We start from the raw sequence: 20,504 nt of genomic DNA on the forward strand, positions 1-20,504 counted from the left end.
TTTGCATTCTCATGATTAAAACATCTAAATAGAAGACATTAAAAATATATCGTTTACAATAGAAGAAAATAAAAACGTATTATTATTTATTATCACTAAGCTTTTTAGTTAAAAAAAAGCCAGCATTTGTAAAGCGTAAAGCGACCCCCGGAAAGGTGTGCCGGCGCTTGAGGCGCTGGGAAGATTAAGCAAGGTGTTACCTACAGTGAGATAGTGGTGGGCTAAGATTCTGATGGACTTTGGAATCGAACTGTGAACGCTGTTCTTCAAAGTCAGGTATTATAGGTGCTGCGTCATACTATTACCACACTTATATGTTAATTACTGCTAATTAAGTTGAAAATATTCTTAAATTATAAGTAGGGCTCCTTGATTTATGTTTTTACTGATTTTTACAGATAAATACAGACAGAAAAGTATTTATTTTCCTCTCTGTATTTATTTTTAAGTGTGGATAAATATGGAAATTGTTTTTTTTTGGAGCGATTGTAAACACTGTCAATGATGAATAGTAGGCCAATAGGTCTATCGTTCTAAAAGTAAAAGGGTACAAACTATAAAAGACATGTGGTAAACAGCCTTAAAGAGCAATATATATCCTCGTATAAGAAAACTTGCATATTTTAATATGAAGGTTGTGTATAGTTTATCATCTAAGAGTGTTTACATGAGTGAAAATGGTCAGTCTTTCAGCCACGAGTGCATATTTATCAGTAAAATATCTGTGGAAATATACTAATTTCAGATTCATTTTTTTTTACAAAACCTGAAATATATATGGGTACATAGACATATAAATATTTTTTTTTAAAATATGGATAAATACAGATGGAAATGTCCAAAAAATAAATACCATAAAACCAGGAGGTATACTTATAAGTTATAAAACACTACTGTTAAGTTTGTTTTCAGTATTAAAAGTATACACGTGTTTTAAAATGTTACTAGTCAAACACTATAGATTATAGATATATTGTAGTTAGATATTGACATTTAACTGAACTTTGAAATTCACTGAAAAAACGATAGGTTTCAGACATGTTTTAGTTAGGAATTATCATTTAAAAAACCGTAGAAATTCACTGAAAAAACCATTGGTTTCAGGCAGGTTATAGTTAGGAATTATCATTTAAAAAACCTTAGAAATTCACTAAATAAAACATAGGTTTCAGGGGTGTTATAGTTAGCTGGACATTTCACTCATACAAAACCATTGAAATTCCTCTGTTATTGTTAGTTGTACTAAGTATAACTCAAGCGTCCGCAATCCACTGCTGATGATGTCACATATTAAATCATCCATGACATGGTCAGTGACATCACTGATGACATCATTGATGACATCTCAAATGACATCACTGATGACATCATGCACGTGACAATCAGATATACGTCATCATAAACTAGTATAACCTTTGATCACTCACTATAAAATACAGATTACCATATTTGAATCCATTGACACACCAATACAACTTTCTAAAAGTGCACTCAATGATTCCTAGATCTAGACACACACATCTAAACACTTGCCTATAGATTCACTCATACATGATAACAAAGATTAATAGAACACTATTAAATATACTTATACACCCACATCGACATTAAAGACCAGCACACACCCTATTCACTTATGCAGTCATCCTACCCACTTATGCAAACAATTGATCATACTTACATTTACTAAGCTACACACTTATACAAACACCACTTTATTTATCCATATAGATAATAACTCATACTTAGTGTGTTATAAAATCTCTATTACAAGTATACAGTTTTCGATACAGTCACTCATACAATCACTGAGTCTTATGTATGCTTATTTATATACAACAACTGTCACATAAATAGCCTTTTATATGTCTACTTTGTTGGACATACATCATTGAGAAATATATTTACTCATCAACACACCCATAAAGAGATTCACTCACCCAAAACAACTGTTTTCACATACAGTCTTAACCTCATATATATACTTAATTAACTATTTACACATCTTTAGATAGTTACACACCTTCCATCCAACTACACACACATTCACTCTCTCATACATATACTCTCTTAACTAATTAAAAACTAAGATAAAGTTTCACATACCTAGTAACCAACTTATGCAGTAGTTTACACAACAAGACACAGAGTGAAACAAATATTCACACAGTTAAATCATTATCCCATATATTTAGTGAGACACTTTAAATTACTCACTTACACAGTCAATCACAGTAGTACTAAATCCTCCATCCAGACACTTCCACATCCACTCAGTCTTCAATTCAGATTCCTATATATATAATAATTATATAAATAACAAACCAAACCACATTCACTGGATGATGTCATCAGTGATATCATCAGTGATGTTATTTAAGATGTCATCAGTGATGTCATCAGTGATGTCACTGACCATGTCATGAATGATGTAATATGTGACATCAACAGCAGTGGATTGCGGGCACGCGAGTTATACGTAGTACAACTAACCATAACAGGAATTTCAATGGATTTGTATGAGTGAAATGTCCAGCTAACTATAACACCCCTGAAACCTATGTTTTTTTCAGTAAATATATAAATGTATATATAGGAAGTTATAGTTCAGACCATGTTTCCATAGGAAAAGAGTTTGTTGACTTGCCTATATCTTTGGCGCAGTTTGTCGAATCTTCATGAAATCTTTCCAAAAAAGTGCACTGTTCATTCTAGTTGCACAGGGAACATTTTCGAGTGGGGAGCTTGTGCCGAAAGAAGCCTTGTCCTTACTTGCTGCCTGATTCCTGATTCCGTCCTTCACGCCTCGCGGCCCCCGCTTCGCGGGTGCCGCTCGCAGGCGAGTGTCATCTGTGTGGAACTATCCCTCTGCAGCCCCTGCTTGTGCTGTGTGCACCAACGCGACTTGTGGACTACCAGCTGAAAGGGTAGAGGCGGGACTGCGAGGACCAGCGTTCCGAGCGGCGGAGATCGGCCGCAGCTGGTCCTCTTCCCGCCCCCTCCTCCTCTCTTTAAAACCTTTGGGGAGTGAGTCGTGCCCTGGGAGCTTGTGCCGAAAGAAGCCTTGTCCTTACTTGCTGCCTGATTCCTGATTCCGTCCTTCACGCCTCGCGGCCCCCGCTTCGCGGGTGCCGCTCGCAGGCGAGTGTCATCTGTGTGGAACTATCCCTCTGCAGCCCCTGCTTGTGCTGTGTGCACCAACGCGACTTGTGGACTACCAGCTGAAAGGGTAGAGGCGGGACTGCGAGGACCAGCGTTCCGAGCGGCGGAGATCGGCCGCAGCTGGTCCTCTTCCCGCCCCCTCCTCCTCTCTTTAAAACCTTTGGGGAGTGAGTCGTGCCCTGGGAGCTTGTGCCGAAAGAAGCCTTGTCCTTACTTGCTGCCTGATTCCTGATTCCGTCCTTCACGCCTCGCGGCCCCCGCTTCGCGGGTGCCGCTCGCAGGCGAGTGTCATCTGTGTGGAACTATCCCTCTGCAGCCCCTGCTTGTGCTGTGTGCACCAACGCGACTTGTGGACTACCAGCTGAAAGGGTAGAGGCGGGACTGCGAGGACCAGCGTTCCGAGCGGCGGAGATCGGCCGCAGCTGGTCCTCTTCCCGCCCCCTCCTCCTCTCTTTAAAACCTTTGGGGAGTGAGTCGTGCCCTGGGAGCTTGTGCCGAAAGAAGCCTTGTCCTTACTTGCTGCCTGATTCCTGATTCCGTCCTTCACGCCTCGCGGCCCCCGCTTCGCGGGTGCCGCTCGCAGGCGAGTGTCATCTGTGTGGAACTATCCCTCTGCAGCCCCTGCTTGTGCTGTGTGCACCAACGCGACTTGTGGACTACCAGCTGAAAGGGTAGAGGCGGGACTGCGAGGACCAGCGTTCCGAGCGGCGGAGATCGGCCGCAGCTGGTCCTCTTCCCGCCCCCTCCTCCTCTCTTTAAAACCTTTGGGGAGTGAGTCGTGCCCTGGGAGCTTGTGCCGAAAGAAGCCTTGTCCTTACTTGCTGCCTGATTCCTGATTCCGTCCTTCACGCCTCGCGGCCCCCGCTTCGCGGGTGCCGCTCGCAGGCGAGTGTCATCTGTGTGGAACTATCCCTCTGCAGCCCCTGCTTGTGCTGTGTGCACCAACGCGACTTGTGGACTACCAGCTGAAAGGGTAGAGGCGGGACTGCGAGGACCAGCGTTCCGAGCGGCGGAGATCGGCCGCAGCTGGTCCTCTTCCCGCCCCCTCCTCCTCTCTTTAAAACCTTTGGGGAGTGAGTCGTGCCCTGGGAGCTTGTGCCGAAAGAAGCCTTGTCCTTACTTGCTGCCTGATTCCTGATTCCGTCCTTCACGCCTCGCGGCCCCCGCTTCGCGGGTGCCGCTCGCAGGCGAGTGTCATCTGTGTGGAACTATCCCTCTGCAGCCCCTGCTTGTGCTGTGTGCACCAACGCGACTTGTGGACTACCAGCTGAAAGGGTAGAGGCGGGACTGCGAGGACCAGCGTTCCGAGCGGCGGAGATCGGCCGCAGCTGGTCCTCTTCCCGCCCCCTCCTCCTCTCTTTAAAACCTTTGGGGAGTGAGTCGTGCCCTGGGAGCTTGTGCCGAAAGAAGCCTTGTCCTTACTTGCTGCCTGATTCCTGATTCCGTCCTTCACGCCTCGCGGCCCCCGCTTCGCGGGTGCCGCTCGCAGGCGAGTGTCATCTGTGTGGAACTATCCCTCTGCAGCCCCTGCTTGTGCTGTGTGCACCAACGCGACTTGTGGACTACCAGCTGAAAGGGTAGAGGCGGGACTGCGAGGACCAGCGTTCCGAGCGGCGGAGATCGGCCGCAGCTGGTCCTCTTCCCGCCCCCTCCTCCTCTCTTTAAAACCTTTGGGGAGTGAGTCGTGCCCTGGGAGCTTGTGCCGAAAGAAGCCTTGTCCTTACTTGCTGCCTGATTCCTGATTCCGTCCTTCACGCCTCGCGGCCCCCGCTTCGCGGGTGCCGCTCGCAGGCGAGTGTCATCTGTGTGGAACTATCCCTCTGCAGCCCCTGCTTGTGCTGTGTGCACCAACGCGACTTGTGGACTACCAGCTGAAAGGGTAGAGGCGGGACTGCGAGGACCAGCGTTCCGAGCGGCGGAGATCGGCCGCAGCTGGTCCTCTTCCCGCCCCCTCCTCCTCTCTTTAAAACCTTTGGGGAGTGAGTCGTGCCCTGGGAGCTTGTGCCGAAAGAAGCCTTGTCCTTACTTGCTGCCTGATTCCTGATTCCGTCCTTCACGCCTCGCGGCCCCCGCTTCGCGGGTGCCGCTCGCAGGCGAGTGTCATCTGTGTGGAACTATCCCTCTGCAGCCCCTGCTTGTGCTGTGTGCACCAACGCGACTTGTGGACTACCAGCTGAAAGGGTAGAGGCGGGACTGCGAGGACCAGCGTTCCGAGCGGCGGAGATCGGCCGCAGCTGGTCCTCTTCCCGCCCCCTCCTCCTCTCTTTAAAACCTTTGGGGAGTGAGTCGTGCCCTGGGAGCTTGTGCCGAAAGAAGCCTTGTCCTTACTTGCTGCCTGATTCCTGATTCCGTCCTTCACGCCTCGCGGCCCCCGCTTCGCGGGTGCCGCTCGCAGGCGAGTGTCATCTGTGTGGAACTATCCCTCTGCAGCCCCTGCTTGTGCTGTGTGCACCAACGCGACTTGTGGACTACCAGCTGAAAGGGTAGAGGCGGGACTGCGAGGACCAGCGTTCCGAGCGGCGGAGATCGGCCGCAGCTGGTCCTCTTCCCGCCCCCTCCTCCTCTCTTTAAAACCTTTGGGGAGTGAGTCGTGCCCTGGGAGCTTGTGCCGAAAGAAGCCTTGTCCTTACTTGCTGCCTGATTCCTGATTCCGTCCTTCACGCCTCGCGGCCCCCGCTTCGCGGGTGCCGCTCGCAGGCGAGTGTCATCTGTGTGGAACTATCCCTCTGCAGCCCCTGCTTGTGCTGTGTGCACCAACGCGACTTGTGGACTACCAGCTGAAAGGGTAGAGGCGGGACTGCGAGGACCAGCGTTCCGAGCGGCGGAGATCGGCCGCAGCTGGTCCTCTTCCCGCCCACTCCTCCTGTCTAGTCCTTATTGCCGACGTGGGTAACGCGCACGCGGGACGCGCGCGGGGCGATTACCGGGGCGAAGACCGGGCAAAGAGCGGGCCGTTTAAGGCCGTTCAAGGACGGCAAAGGACGGCCCAGGCCCAGAATCCCTGCTTCAACGCCCAGATTATATCTACCAGGTAGGAAGACACTCAACTCTTCGAGAAGTAAAATATACTTAAATACCCGGTTAAGCCTGTTTTCACTGTGAAAAGAACCATGCGGCATAAAACAAGGAGTTATACCAAAAAGGCCGCAGAGGTAGCTCAAGTGACTGGTCCCATTGATCTCTTCATCTCACGTGTTACTGAGACAATTGACAAAAGTATCGTACTCCTAGAGAAAAGAGTCTCTCTGGATCTCATGCAGGCTAAACGCTCCTCATTGGGGGCCCTTGCAAATGTTAATTCACCCTCCCAGCAAGTTCTGACCAACTGTTCCTTGCCCTTGCCTCTCTCCTCTACAGCCACTGTTACAGTTCCAAGTGCTGTCGACTTGTCAGTTACCTGTTCAGAGTCTGACCCGTCCTTCGAGGATCTGGAGGCAACTCCAGATCTAGAAGCTTGCCAAATAACCGGAGAAACGGAGGCGGGCCTGGATGGTATATCTGCCAAGTCGACCCCTTATGTGTCAAGTGTCTCCAGGGGAAAGACTATCTGCACCCCTACAAAAGCAGAAGCTAAGTCTAAAGCGAAGGAGCCTAACCCTAAAGAGAAGCCGAAGAACAAAGCTAGCAATCATAACTTGGTGGCACCTATTCCCCATTTAATGCCTGGCATCCCATGTTGGGTTGATAACATGGTCACGGACCTTAAGCACGACCTTGAAACAACGATAGTGACACAAATCAAACCCTTGATCTCCAAATTAGACAAATTAATATCCCTTATTAATACCAAATTGCTCAATAGGTCTAATGAGTCTGGGCATGCCCAGAAACAAGGGAACAGTGAACCACTATCCAACCCCCATCCACTAGTAAAGGCTACTAAATCCACTTCTGGCAAGGTAAAAACCCCTCAGCCCCCTAAAGAGCAAACTGGGTCACATCCTTCTCACTTAGGGAATAACCCTCCGCACTTATCACCAAAAGCAGGGAAAAATATCCCATCGGTCCAGCTGCTAGCGGCTGGCCCGAAATTCTTAACTCCCCAAGTCACGGACCTCAAAGGGAATCCCACGAACGCTTCAGGCCTTGATTCGACTAAAAATCCTGTAGTCTCCAAACCTAGACAGACCCGCTTCAAGTCTATCAGTTTGCCGCCAGAAGTTTCTCCCTTCGTGGTGGTACTGACTGCTGTTCCTCCACTGAAGGAAGGAGTCAGAGAAACCCATGTAGAGCTAAGGAATAAATGTGCTCAGTGGCTTCAAGTGCATAGACCGTTACCTAGTGGGATGTGTGGGGAAATCCTTACTGTCCGAAGAGGGGATTGGGTGGGAAGAAGCAAGAAAAACATATCTGGGGATGTAATTACGGTTAACTTCAGAGATGTGGGAGCTGCGAACTTCATTTGTAATGCATCCAACAGCGGTCCTGCCACCCAGATCAATCCACTTCCTTTATCTTATTTCCTCCCCATTCCAACCAGACCCAATTCCCATCGCCCAGGTAACCAAGGGCCTGTACGTTCCTCCCATTATGCCCCTAACCATTGGCAGCAACCGTTTAACTTTCCATCTTTAGTCCCGCCCCATGCTGGGCTACAGTGGCAGCAACCTCTTCCTCCTCTACCCCCCCCTTTCTTCCAACCCACCCAGCAGTGGCAACGTCCACCCCAGCCTCCACTCAGTAACCAGCAATGGCAGCAGCAATGGCAGCAGCCATGGCAGGATCCTTCTTTAACTTTATCTTTCAACCCCTCCTTCGCACAGTTTGCCCACCCAAACAGGTACTGTGTTTTGGATGAGGTTGATTGACTTTTTCAAAATGGAGGTTTAGATACTGTCCTCCACAGTGATAATAACAGCACATACGACCCAGAGCTTGGTGCATCTCTCCCTATTATTTCAGAGGTGGTATTACCCTCTCCGACTAGGGACAGTGCTGAAGCTTGTAATCACCAATGCCCTGCGTCTCCAGATGGAATCCTAGCAAATGGCAACTTTAAAATCCTCAGCTGGAACCTTGCTGGGATATCAAGGAAATTAGGACTTCCTGAGTGGAATGCCCTGGTCGATGATCATACAATTTGTATATTTCAAGAAACCTGGGCTACCGAACCACTACACCGGGTGGGGTATATTACCTTTTTTTCCCCAGCTGCTAAACCTAAAACAGGGAAGGGCCGTCCATCAGGAGGGCTTATTATATGGATAAGTGCACTCCTCAATTGCAGGATAACCACTAAGAGGTCAAGAACTCCTGACATTCTTAGTGTCTCTCTCTTAGGCCTACAGGGCAGTTTGAATATTGACCTCTTTAATGTTTATATTAGAGGAACAAAAAATGGGGGTATCTCACCCACAATGGAAGAGCTTGAGGCTCAGCTAGGAGAGCGGCACGGGCACGGACCTGGGCATATTCTAGTTGCAGGGGATTTTAATTGTACTTACGAACCCCTCCCCCTAGAAGGAGATTTGGATCTAGCAGAAGAGGACAATAGATGGGGAATCCCCACTCTTTCCATTCCACCCATCAAACGCTGGACCCGTAGTGCAATCCATCTAAATGCACTTACTCTGGAGTTCGGCCTAAGAGCTGTAAATGGCCGTACGCGGTCGGATTCCCATGGTGCTCCCACATTCAACAGAGTTGGTCAAAGCACACGTATTGACTATATTCTGCTGGATAGGGGACTCTGGAGCCATGTCCTCGACATGGTTATCTTAAACACTACAGAGAGCGACCACAATCCACTCTCCTTGTTTTTAAAAGACCCCTGGCCCGCTGACAAACCCCCAGTCTCTCCAAGTCGCCAACAGGGGAATACTGTCGCCACTTGCGGCAGACGCCTAAAGTGGAGCAAGATAATGCTAAATACTGATAAATTAACGGCCATGGATGAAGTGACTAAGAATATGCAAGCTGAAATCGGCTCAATTGATTTATCTATTGCAGCAGATAAGGCTACTGTTATATTCGAAGCTGCCGCTAAAACCATAGGTGACCTCTTCTGGGTTCAATTGCCTGTAGGTAAACAAAAATCCCTACTAAAAACAAAAGGCAAACATGATTGGTACTCGGCAACGTGCAGGAAGGCCAAAACTCGCCTGATAGAGGCTGTCAAAGGAAAGTCCCCCTTAGCAATTCAATCTGCTAGAAAAGACTACAAAAGGGTCATACAGGTATCCAAGAGGGAGTGGGAGGACACTTTTTGGCTAACCCTTAAGGAAGCCAGTATGAAGAAAGACGCTAAATCCTTTTGGGATGCAATAAGGGTACGGAATAAACCAGACAGCGACCTTGTAACCTGCAACATCCCGGGGCAGGTATGGGAGGACCATTTTGCTAAACTTTATTCTTGCCATAATGATTTGAATGCGAGAGGTCCTGTCCAATCCTCTCTGCTCGCTAATTATATTTTTCTATCCAGTGACCCCGAGTTTACTCATAAGGAGGTAGAATATGCTATTAACTCTATCACACCACTAAAAGCTCCAGGACCAGACGGCATCCCTGGGGACCTGCTGAAATCTGATGGGGCTACATGGGGAAAGATAATCCACTCCCTTCTTCTTGCCATCTGCAAGGGAGCCCCCATCCCTGCCTCATGGAAGGGGGCAGAGGTGGTTCCCATCTATAAGAAAGGCCCAAGGGATGATCCGTCCAACTATAGGCCAATTAGCCTGCTAGATATAACCCAAAAAGTTATCGGTAAAGTTATTCTACTCAGGATTCTTAACTGGGTGGACGATAATAAAATACTTACCGATTTCCAGGCCGGGTTCAGAGTAGGCACTGGAACAATAGAGCAGGCTTTTAGGCTTATGATGATTTACTGGAAGGTGGTAGTGATAGGCAAGGGCAGTCTTTATCTCGCATTCATCGATTTAAAGACTGCCTTTGACCTTGTCCCTCGGGACCTTTTGTGGAAGGTCTTGGCCAATATGGGGCTCCCACTGTATTTGCTCTCCTTATTGGTCAGGCTGCACCAGGATAGTTTTGCCCAAATCAGGTGGGGTCCTGGTGGGGAGAAAACGGCTTGCATTCCCGTAGAGAGAGGGGTCCGCCAGGGGTGTGTGTTGGCTCCCACCCTTTTTTCTTTGTATATTAATGGGGTGGTTGAGCACTTACTTAAAACACCATCTGATGAACCATCGCTGGCGGGGGCACGGGTACCGACCCTCCTCTTCGCGGATGACACGCTTTTAATTTCCAAAACGCCTATGGGTCTGCAGCAACTCTTGGATAATTTCCAGTCCTTTTGTACTGATCGGGGTTTGATTATAAATACCAACAAAACTAAATATCTTGTTCTCAACCCCCCCAAACAGCATGTGCGTCCACCTACTTTAAACACCGAGCCCCTGGAAAGGGTGAAAGTATTTGATTACTTAGGGATACGCATCTCTGACAAAATGGACTGGTCTCCTCATTTGGATAAGATGCTGTTGAATCACAAAAGGATCACAGGTGCCCTATTGAGGGAGCAACGTTCCAGTTCGTTCAAACCAATAGGAACAGTCCTTGAGATCTATGCCGCCAAGGGGGTCAGCTCTGCACTCTATGGAGCTGAACTCTGGGGCTTCGCATCTACAAAAGCACTCCAAAAATCCGAGAACAACTTCTGCAGACAATTAATGTCACTTCCCCAAAGCACCCCACTTTTACCTTTATTTTTGGACTTTGGCTGCACGCAGATTAGTGAAATTGCGAACTTTCGCCCTTTGCTGCTATGGGCTCGTATTTGGCGAGTAGAAGAACTGAGCGCTTATGCCAGAGGTCTGAGAGAAATAATGGAGTCACCACATTGGGCAAGAATCAAGTGGCTAACTGATATGAAATCCACATTGTCGAATTTGGGCCTGCTGGACTATTGGCTCAGCAAATCCTCTCCCCCAAAACAAGTACTCAAAAAATTATTTCGAGACTGGATTTGCTCCCAAAGGCACTCCGGAGTTTCTATTGGAAGGCTTTCCGAGGACTTCTTGAAGTTCAAAGACACTCCTAGGCGCGAACCCTATCTTGATATAATTGGGAAACCTTTTGCTCGATCTTTATATTTTAAATTTAGAACGGGTACTTTGCCTTTGAATACTTTTACCAAGAAATGGAACTCCTGTTTACATAAAACTGAATTATGCCCTTCGTGTTCAGGTTACCCAGAGACATTGGCCCATTTCTTGTTTGTTTGTGATGAATATGCCAAGCCAAGAAGGGCTTGGCTGAAGAACTTGTGCCGACAACTGGGCACCAGGAACCATGATGTGGCAATCAGGATACTTGTTTCAGACTGCTATGTACCCTATGCCTGTGCCTTAGCAAAATTCCTTTTCTGGGCCTGGGCTATTCGAGCCAGAAAGCTTAATAACACTGTTTAATCTTTTTTAAAAAAATTCTTTTAAACAAATGTTATGCTTGTTGTTACCAACTGGATATATATGATATGTACTTTTAGACTATCAAATTTTGTAAACTTGCTTTTATGATATTGAAATTTTATCGAAATAAAGCTTTTTGACTTTTGACTTTGACATTTTCGAGTGATCGTCACGTGGGGGTTGAGAAAAACGTTGGGAGGTCAGAAAAAGTGTGTTTCTTATGAGAATTCCCATAGGAACTACAGCCCAAACTGCAGGACGGAATTACACTGAATTGGCTGAAAGGTAGCTTTTGGTTCGCAGATCACTCTTTCAGTTATTTGGTGTAAATCTGTTCAGTAGTTTTTGAGAAACTAAAGGAAATCCAAATTTGTTTATCTGTGGTCACGAAGCCTTCATGAATAATGGCAAGCTTGTGCAGAGATATGCAGCGCTCTGATTGTCTGCCACCACTTAAACCAGGAAGTGTTGGCAGCCATGTTGGGACTTGGCTTCAGCTGACTCCCCAAAAAAACACACAGAAAAGAAAAGGGGGTAGGGTACAAATACCTTAACCCCCTAGCTTTGGTCTTGGAGTCCGAGAGGGACACCGCTAGGTTTCCCGCGCCTGTTTTCAAAGAAAGTCCAAGGGTGGACCAGGCCCCGGGGGCATGCAGACATTGATAATAAAATGGAGGGGGCACATGGGGCCGCTCCTGCTATTTCCTGGGGTTCCCTTCCCCGGGACATAGCTGTTTGCTTGGATGGATCTGGCAGCTCTCGCCAAGCAAAAAGAAACACTCCAGAGTGTTTCATCTGTTTCCCTGCTTGCTGTCAAAAGGTCAGGGAAACAGACAAAACTATTGATCTCACACACAGGGAGCTGCATGTTTAGCAGCTCCCTGTGTGTTGGAGCAATGCAGGCTCCCGCTGGTGGCGGAGAGCTGGCAGGGATTGCAAGGGCATGCATGCTCCCTCTGCAGTCCCTAAAAATGGACTGGTTGCCCTGAGTGGGCTCCAGGGCAATCTCAAGCTGGATCTTAGGGTATGGGAAATGTGGCTTGGCAATCACATCTTGAAGTATGCATCACCACACCAGCCCTTGGGGTGATCTAATGCCTGTCCCGCAACTATGCCTTGCGGGTCAGGCACATTTTGTGACCACGGAAGCATGTCTATTATTTGCAGTGTCATCCAGCCCAGTTATGACGAAACTACCCAGCTGCATCCCATTCCACAATCGGGAGACACCCGCCCATTTCTTAACAATGTAATAACCTTTTCAAGTGCCTATTTAAGCCGTGCTCACTGCCCCAGCCATTTAATAGCGGGGAAGCAACGAGGACAGACCAAAGGTGCATCATGAGGGACGCACATTGAGGCAGTAAGAGGTTACATGTATGCTTGAGTAGGAAGTCTGGTGCTTTCCTTCTTTTCTTTTTTAAATGAATGTCTGTGTTGAAGTGCTAACAAAGCAGATTTATACACGTTCATCATTATTTGCTTTGCTCTCTCCCGACTTGGTCTTTTAGAGTGTGACTACAGGGGTCCCTCAATTCCTCCCTTCCCATGGAACATTCTAACCCTAACCCGGGGTAAGTTTGTGAGCTGGCCTCACAACGGTTTTTAGCCTTGAACACCAGGTTTGCAGTGACAAGAGCGCTCACAACCACATGCATTTCAATGTACTATTTTGCTTTTATACAGTCTGATTCTTTTCTTTCCAGTGTAAGTTAAAACCGATTTCTTATAATGTGATATACCTTTATCTTTACAGGTTTCTGAAGTTTCATAGTAGAGTTTGACAAAGGTCAACCTACCTTAGTGGATTCATCTTAGTCTCTTTGAGACTAGATAGGAGCCCATATTTCCACATCCTGATGAATGCCTTGGACCCTCCTGGCCACTGAGGCAGAAACATTTTGGCGACACTGATGGGGATGGGGCACTAATCCCCCAAGTCTCCTTTATTAGTTTTAATATCCTGCTCAATTGAAGTTTTAATGTAGTATTTGCATCAGTTTTTAACACCACTCACTTACTTTCTTAGCACGGGCCCCCACTTAGTCATAGAAGTGCCACCATGTTTCCAGGTGTAGGCCCACTCTTTATCAAACATGGTTTTTAAAGAACGAAGACTGCCGATGATAAAGCATGACACCTTGTGGTGTGTGAGGACAGTCCTTACATTATTTTAGATGCCCAACAGCACATAGGTTACTGGCATAGTGTGCCTCTACCTCCCTTAAGAATCATACATCTTGCCAGAGTAGCTTCTTATTGTATGATGAATGTGGCTTGGCCCCATGGAATGGGGTCACTGAGGGCCTAAATCAGCCCGTGGTGGGGGGGCCACATGGAGCCTCTCCCCCTCTGAATCTTGGCAAGGCCCTGGTGGATGGGATCCCTGGGACCGAAATGGCAGTAAGGGTTGCTTTGTCATGAAGTTGGCTTTGCACTTTGATCGTTTTTAGGTGTTGCCCATGGTCACTGTCAGTTGTTTTCACAATCTTAAATGAAGTGAATAAACGAGGCACAGAGAGTGTAGCTGCTGTATAATCTAATACAGAGGTTGAAAATGTAGAATAATGGGTGCATTGAGGAGGAGTATTTTGATGGTATCTTGCATTCAGAATTCTTAGTCTGAAGGATTCTAGGCCTTTCACTGGTGTGACTGCTTTGAGATATTTAGCTTTCTTAGTTAGGCTCTCGTGGACTGTACAGGGACGGACCATTGATGGTTCTGTTGGATTGTTAGATCATCTCAGGCAAATACAGCCATTACGCTCATATTGAATTGAGGTAGTGTGGCTCACTGGTTAGAGGCGGCAGACCCGAGAGCAGAGGACAGCCCGGGACCAGGGTTCGATTCCCAGCCCGGCATGTTTCTGGACCAGGGTCAGCGGACTCGATAATTCTCTCGCCTCGGTGCCCACTCTGATCAGCGATCAAACTCGGCAACTCTGGGCATTAGCTTGCCTCATCCTCACTAACGGCCCCACCAGACCGCCGAGGATGCCTGGTCTCACCCTGGAGATACCCATTAAGGGACCATCTCTCAGGGAAGCCAGGAAGGGTTTCGCAGCGGTCGAAGCGCCTTGGGACCCTCCGGGTAAGTAGTGCGCTATATAAATGCCTATACATGCATACATACAAGTGTCCTGTGACTAGCATTTTTGGGGATGATTGGGCTTGCAAACTGGTGAATAGAATACTTGAGAATTTGGATAAGGTTGTGGTCCTGATTCCTAAATCTGAATTTACATAAAGATTTTTCAAGAGAAGTAGATATTTGCTTCTTTGTTGCCAGTTCAGAAGTTTAATTATAAGGATGTTCTCATCCTCCGATTCCACCTGTTCACTGTAAATCTGCAGATCCACAGCTATAAAAGTGGCCAGACCCCCATTTGGGTGTCCTGATTTCTTAGTTTTAATCACAGGGCCAAAATAGCCTGCAAAGCTGTCCAGAGTGAATGGTTGGAGAGCTCATGCCTCTTGTAGGCAAATTATATGATTGCCTTTCAGCAGGTCTGGAAGATTCTTCTCCTCTGTTCTTTTCTATACCCAGCTAATGTTTCATGAACAAATATTAAGACTATACAGTCAATTCATTGCTTGAGATCTACTCTTTTTGCTATTTGTGCAGGCTTTTCAGTGTCATGAGCAACTATTGCGTTGTAAAGCTGTGGTAAGCCAGCCTATGTTTAGCTTGATTTTGTCATTATTAATTGAAGATTCTTTTGTGGAGGCATCTCCAACAGGATTCCTGAGGATCAAGTATGTTTGTTAAGTCATTGGCACTTCTGAACCGCTTTCTTTTGAGCTCCCATTGAAGGTGCGAGCAGTGTTGGATAAACCACAATGCAATTCGTAGTTACTTTAATGACATCATGCCAAGAAGCATTCCTTTTCCTGAATAACTATTTGTGCTGGTGAGCATCCTGGTGGCTTTGTGATTCTTACCAACCTGTGGGGGCCAGAAATTCAACTGATTCCATTTCTGATGTAGCTATCTTTTCAATTGCAGCTACGGCTCTTAGCAATTTCAGGATATTGCCCAAATTGAGGATATCATGCCTCCCTCTTGACTGCTATATTGGAATAAAAATTGTTTTAAAGGAATAGCTATATGCTTGGGGTTGATGATCAGACAGTTGCCAGCAACCATAGTGCTTCCTGTTTCATTGTAGGTTACTACCTGGTAGGTGGAGGAATCCATTGTATCCTAGAGTCTCCAACCAATTTGCAGACTGTCGCATTCTGCATCATTGTTGGAGTTTGGGAGTTCAGAACTAACCATGTTATTGGGCAGGTTATTCGGTATGCATCAGACATCTTCCTATGAACTGTGTCTTGATGGTTGTATTTTATAGGAGGGCTGAATCTTTGTTTAGAGGTGGAACAGACTTCACCCCTTTAGAGATGTTTGGTAATGAACTAGGCTTCACTCCTTGAGAGATTTTGGGATGTCCTGGGGCCTACCCCCAACTAGTATGTCTTGTGTTTTTTTGAAGAGAGGAAAGAGTTTAATGGTCTTTAGTCAAGGCTTGTTAGTGCTTTTAGCTGGCTCTGCTTCTTGGGCAGAGGATTTTTTTTCACTGAGTTTTATGTAGCGCAAACTTGACCTGAAGGTATTGGGTATCAGAGCACTTTACATGAGCACCAGTTGTGTTACACAAGGACACATTTATTTTTTTGTTAGGCACTGGGTGATTACGTCATTTGCCCAGAATCCCAGGATGTTGAGTGTGATTGCAGAGACTGAAACCCGGTTCCCCAGATTTGAGGTTAACTGCCCAAGCCGTTAGGCCACATCCTCTACAGATGGATTAATTGTTCCCCCAAGGTACTACACTTACACTAGGGGCCATTGCTAGGAATATTCTCTTTTCGATTCTTACTTTGCGTAACTTCTTTCTGAGTTTTTTTGTTATTACAGGTTCTAGTGACTCTTGGTGCCCATGCACCCCTTGGGCTGCATTCAATAGGGGAGGGCGGCCTCCCTCTTCAAGGCATTATAAGCCCTGGGGAGCCAACCCCTAAGGATGCATTTAATAAGGGAAGGGGGACATGATGCACCCCTCTCCCGGCCATTGTAGGCCTTGGGGAGCACACCCCGTGGCCCAAATTCATCAAATAATGGGATGTGGGCCATAAGGCCCCCTTTCCAAGCCATCACAGGCACCAGAAAGACCACCACCTGGCCTAAAGTTCTATAAAACGGGAGGGAGCGGCCCCTCTCCCCAAGTCTCTAGCGACCTCGGGACCCCGTTACCATGGCTGATTACCTTTTTAAAAGGGAGGGATATGGCACTGCCCCCTCCCTGAGCCTTCTACGGCCAAGGTACCGCATTCCCCTGGGCCAGCTCACATGCTGTGTCCCAGGGAGTCAAAACCTGGGGCACATCAGTTTGCCTGCCTGCATCAGTGTAGGCAAGGAAACTAGTGCTTATTTGTTCCCGCCAGGGGCGAGCATATCTGAATCTCCTGCCACACAAGAGCAAACACAACCTCAGCTCCTAGCAGGCGGGAGCGTGGAAAATGCTCCCAACAGCTGTAAGCAGACTTTTAATCTGTTTCCCTGTATGTGCTGATCCAGGTAGGGAAACAGATCTAGAGATTGCTGCTGGCCACAGGGAGCATCACACACAGTGTGTTGTAATCAAGGTCTAGTAGCTGAGGTGTATTTTCGTAGATTGTTTATTTGTTTTAGTTTTAGGTTGGTATCCATGTACAGCAGCCCATACTCCAACTGTCACACCTCACCACACAGGCACCTAAGCATTCCATCCATCATCACAACACCAACATTTCACTCAGAGCACTCACAATGGCTGAGCAGCCAAGATCCAAGGTACCTGGGGAGATTCATGAATGCTGGCCGGTAGCAATGCCAGTTCCCAAAGCATGTGGTGAGTCAGCTGCAGCCGCGAGGGCGATGGGGCTCCCTCTGAGCCCCAAGTCAGTGCATGGTAGGTACCTTGCATAGGCACCCCTTTTAATTAATGCAGGCCCTGGTTGATTGTGTTCCCCGTGGCCAAAAGCGTCTCAGGGAGAGGGGCTGTGTGGCCCCCCTCACCCTTAAAAAAAGTATTGACCCTCAAGGATGGTGTCACCAGAGCCTCATAAGACTCGCACAGGGCGGACACGTTGCCCTACTCCCCTTTAATTAAAAAGAAAAGGCCCTGAAGAATGGGCTTCCTGGGCCTAAAGAGACTCGGGGCATGTGACCCTAACCTCTTATCTGTAAGTTTTGGCCCAAGGTTGGGCTTCCCTGGGCCTTTAATGGCTTGAATTTATGACCCCAGACCCCACCAAGAGGCCAAGGGGGGTCAGTGTATCCCTGCCCTGCTCCTTACTTCTTTTTTTGTGTGCATTTTTAGGACCCAGGACTGAGCACCCAGTTGCAAGATGGCTGCAACCAATTTGTGCTTGAGGTAGTGACAGCAAATCAGAACTCAGGAGCAGATCTATTGGATCCATGGAGCCTCTTTCCCCCTAGATATACAAAGTTTATGTGAAGTATTTGCTCAACAACTACTGAACGGATTTACACCAACTCACAAAACCCCTCTTTCTGGGCCAAGATCTTGTTTTCTGCTAAATTTGGTGTAAATCTGTTCAGCGGTTCAGGATGTAGCTGTGTCTAAAGTTCCAGTTAAAAAATGAATGGGGAAAACACATTTTTGGGACCCCCCCCCCTATTCTTGACCCCAGCTTGACTGATCACCCCAAGACTTTCCATGCTCAAACTAGTCAAAAAGTAACACTTTTGAGAAAGTTTTGTGGAAATTTGTCAAACTGTGCTAAAGCTAGCAACACAAAAAGGTCACATCCTAATGATAATATATGTTGCAAGAAAACTTAATAATTGATGTTAGATAGTCTAAACCCATGGTATGGAAAATGGAGACAGTTAGTAGTGGGAAAAGATGGCAGGACATTGAAGGAAGACCTACTATTGTGGAAATATTTGCATGGGTACTGGCTGCAAGCATGTTTTGGGATGGTCTGCCACAGATGGGTGGCCATGTGAAGCAGATTGTCATGACAGCCAGATTCCCCCAAGTTGGAAAGTAGTACAAGCCTGAAAAGTAAGAATAATATCACCCTCCACCGGAGAGCAGTATGACTAGTCACTGGGCAGGCAATACAGAATAGCCCACACAATAGATAATGGACTGAGACACTTTGCAGTGTTACAACAAGAGTGAGCAGAATAGGACCTGACCAAATGTGCATGAAGTGCAAGAATAGACACACGTAAGGAGGAAGGAAAAATCAGTGAAGAAGAGAAATATATAACAGATGAAAGGAAACTAAACAAACACACCTCAAGAAAGAGTGTCGCTAACGCACATTGTATAACTCCCCTCATTGTCTTTAATAAAATCTTAGATTATTTTTGTACTAAAGCTAGGAAAATTAATTTTTTTAATGTAACCACCAGAGTTTAATATCTTGAGACATGTTTAGTGTAAATGTACAGTTGCACATCTGTTTATGTCTCCTCTTGACATGGAAAGTTGGCAGTTTAGTATTGCTATTCACAGACATTTTTTTAATATAAAGATACAAAGAATGTTATTGAATGAGACAGATTAAATATGTTGTTTGAAGGATTACCATTCCGTTCGCCCTCGTCTCACCTAAATATACATATTACTTCCAGGTGGCTACTTTTCATTTTGGGTTGTATTCTTTTGATGAAGATTGCTACCCCCACTGTCTTTCTTGATCATGATCCCATATACTTAAAATACTATATTATTTAGTTGGTAATATACTTTGGAGGGATGTTCTAACTAGCACCAACCCACTAAAAGTATCCAGTTGCAGCCATGTTTCTGTATGTTAATGTGATAATCTTTCCTTTTACTTCCCTGCATGTGTGATTATCATGAGCAGTGTGCTGTTTTCACTTTTCATGTTTGGAGCACCTTGATATATTTTAATGTGTATATTGTCTTGATGCATGCTTATTGTGCAATTGAAATTGAATACAACGTTTGTGATTGTTTGAACATTTTATTTATGCCCTTCGTTTCTATCAAGATTGAACCTTGAGACTGTGCTTATTTATGAGATAATTGATACCTTTGTGAAGAGAAATAATCTCTATCTCACATCTAATACTCTGTCCGTCCCGAAGGACACCACTATTTCATTTATCTTCTGTAACTTGGGCCTTGCTTCTAAGACACCCAGTAAAGGGTGAGTTATTTACCAATCCCGGTGAACAGTAACTCTGTGCGGTGGAGTAGCTACTGGGTGTGGTAAATAATTCCCATTCTGCACCAAATTTCACATGTATCAGAATATACTACATATTTTTCCCTTGATGCATTTTGGCAAGTTCGACCTGTCAAAACTCATCAAGGCAAAATTGTTGGTGTACGGTGTTTACCTCAAACTGTGCAGTAATCAGAATCTACCCTACCATGCTCACTTGGAATCATGCCTTTGTGTGATCTTGTCAGTTTTTAAAGGGAGTGGAATTCAGCAAGGAAACCATTCAGTAAAAATAAATAAAACATGCACAAGATAGAAGGATGAAATGAGAAGTATGGTTAATTAATCACATTGCCGGGAGGATTAAGTATTGTACTTGGTCAGGAGCATCATGAGAAGTTGACATTCCATGGCTATTTAGACCATATCTACTCACTGAGACTATCAGCAATACATATACATGTCTTTGTACTCATGTAATGCTTAATTTCACCTGCTCCCATTGCTTCAGGACTACAACCAAGGTCACCAAAAGCCAAAGTTGGCAACTTAACTCCTCACTGCAATACCCAGTTCACACATTCAAACTTTTACAAAGCTACACAAGTAGAAAAAGTTTTCAATATAAAAGAAGAATCTACTTGTCTATGCTATTGTATACAACTCTTCGCCCTTTTCTGTTTTCCATTGCCAGTCTCCCCTCCTCTCCTTGCTTTGTTGTGTCTACATAAGCGCAGATGTATTTTTCTGAGGAGTATT

The 20,504-nt window shown here is 46.2% G+C and overlaps 1 protein-coding gene across 1 annotated transcript in view; it reads left to right on the forward strand.

Moving 5' to 3' along the window:
* Window positions 1–20,504, forward strand: part of ADGRV1 (adhesion G protein-coupled receptor V1) — a 1,865,288-nt gene that overhangs the window by 88,399 nt on the left and 1,756,385 nt on the right. The gene's annotated exons all lie outside the window — the stretch shown is intronic.

The sequence above is a fragment of the Lissotriton vulgaris genome, chromosome 3_1 (genome assembly GCF_964263255.1).
Source record: "Lissotriton vulgaris chromosome 3_1, aLisVul1.2, whole genome shotgun sequence".
NCBI classification, from domain to species: domain Eukaryota; kingdom Metazoa; phylum Chordata; class Amphibia; order Caudata; family Salamandridae; genus Lissotriton; species Lissotriton vulgaris.